At 39.6% G+C, this 2,265-nt stretch overlaps 1 pseudogene; it reads right to left on the reverse strand.

Annotated features, from left to right (window-relative positions):
* Positions 1-253: 253 nt before the first annotated feature.
* On the reverse strand, positions 254-1,938 carry LOC147406029 (putative galacturonosyltransferase-like 3 pseudogene; annotated as a pseudogene).
* Between the last annotated feature and the right edge of the window lie 327 nt (positions 1,939-2,265).

Here is a 2,265-nt window from a genome sequence, read left to right on the forward strand (position 1 = left end):
GACGTCTTATCCATTCAATCCATGTGTGTCTCTGGTGTAATTATGCATCCAAAAAGATAATGAAATTTTGGATAAAAATAATAATTTTTATAATTTGTCATAGAAGTTGAAGCGTTTGAAAATGACTGGTTCTCGGTTGACAAATCCAATCCAAGTATTTTATTTAAAAATAAAACATAAAAGATAGTTTTCATAGTTTATAAGAAAAGAGGCATCTTATTAGTTTGATAACACAAGGTATCTCTGAGGGGGGCATCTCTAAATCATCTATCTGAAAACAAAAATTCCAAATACACTAAACTTTCCTCTTGCCAAGAATCTTTTCTCAATAAATTATTTTTTTTCTTTATAAAACTTTGGCTCCCCCGACCCCACCATCTTTACACTGTAGCCGAACGACAAATTAAGAATTACAAAACATAGATTTAATCATTACCGTACATTCTTCAAGATCAAAATCTCTTTATTTACTGTCAACCGTCCGATCTGATGCTTTGATCAGACAAGACAAAATCCAACCACCCCCATCACTGAAACGTTCTTTTGTCCTTGTCTCTGCATTTCTTTTTCGCTCGAGCAGAGAGAGAAAGAGAGAGAGGAAAATGAGAATGAGAATTGTTCCAGTGTTTCAAGTATCAGAAAACAATGATGCGTGACGAAACAGATCGTACGGTTCCCAAAGACTATCCAACGGACAAGGTCGTTTAGAATCCAATCTAAGCCATGGCTTCCCTTTACCACTCCAATGAAGTAAACTAACTGGACCAGGATGAAGATCTCTGCACAATCCTTCAATATTATCACCACCAAGCCCATGTTGATTCCATCTATGTTCAACCCCTCTCACATCTCCAGCAAAAACCAACAAAAATGGAGGAAGAGAACCCAATTCATAAATTCTGTATCTCTTCTGCATTCTCATCCATCCTTCTAATTTCTCTGTAAATTTCCCATCTCTCCATCTCCAAACATCGATCACCATAACACCCGTGTTAAAATAACAAGGCTTACGACCTCTAAAAGCTACAGAGAAAACTGGATCTGACCAGAATTTCTGAGTGAAGTAATGGGTAAAGTTAGCGTGACAATACTCTGGTGCACCCAAAACATGGGAACCCAAATCAATGGACCATAGTTTAGCCACGTCGTCAACTACGATAAGATCAGAGTCAAAGTAAATAATTCTACGGACACCATTCGGTAAGAGATCAGCTAAGTAAATTCTAGCGTAGTTGAGGGGTTGATCTAGTGCGCGACGGATGGACGAAGAGATCTTACCTCTGACAAGATTGGTGTCGAAGAGGTAGAGATGGAAATTGAGGTAAGGGAAGGTTGTGAGGATGACGTGGCGAAGATCTGAGCGTCGATTTGATGTGATTAAGTGGAAGACTATGTTTTCTGGACAAGAGGCGTGTTGGAGAACAGAAAGTATTCCAGCGATGGAGCCACGGAGGTATGTAGTGTCGAGGGTCATAGCTATGTGGATGATTGGGGGATTGTGTGAGCGTTTGTCGAGAGAAGAGTAGATTATTTTGGGGCAATTGATGCCATTTCGGAAAGCTGGGGCTTCTCTAAATGTTGGGAGATCTCCACCAGATTTGGTGGCAGAGGTGGTGGAGGAGAGTAAAATTAGTAGAACATGTGTGAATGTTACCGTGAGATAGAGGGGACATTGGTTTTGTGGAGACATTGGTGGTGTTCCTTCACGTTGGTGTTCGTGGTGGTGTGGTGGTGGTTTGTTTGCTTGTAATCTAATCTTACTCGATCTGTGAGATAGAGAGAGAGAGAGAGAGAATGTGTGTAAAAGGTGGCAAGCCAGGCTGGAAAGACGCGTCTTCTGTCTTCCTGTGAGTGTTTTTATTTAAGTAGGAAGATTTTATGATGATGTGCGTAGCTGGCACCATAGGTTTGGCTGAGAAAATTGTTTAGGAAGGATTCTATTTTGCTACATCAATTTTTAATTAGAGCACTTCAACATGTTTATCATATTAATAATTAATGTGGTGGCCTAAGTAAAAAACTGGTGTGGTAATGCAGTAAATTTTCTCAGCTAAGGTATGTCATCCCTTCAAAGTATATGCCACCTGGTACTTTTTTGGTCAACTTCTAAGTGGACCTATGCGCCGAATATGGCTCAAATTCGTTACTTCTAACAATCCTTGAAGAAAGATTCGAGTTTTTTGCCCAGCTCAGCAATTAAATCTATATCTGTGAATGGATAGGTACCCGATCAGATATTGCTATATCCAAATTCGAATCCCAAAA

Source organism: Akebia trifoliata, chromosome 3 (genome assembly GCF_017979445.1).
Source record: "Akebia trifoliata isolate Shusen 1 chromosome 3, ASM1797944v1, whole genome shotgun sequence".
NCBI classification, from domain to species: Eukaryota; Viridiplantae; Streptophyta; class Magnoliopsida; order Ranunculales; family Lardizabalaceae; genus Akebia; species Akebia trifoliata.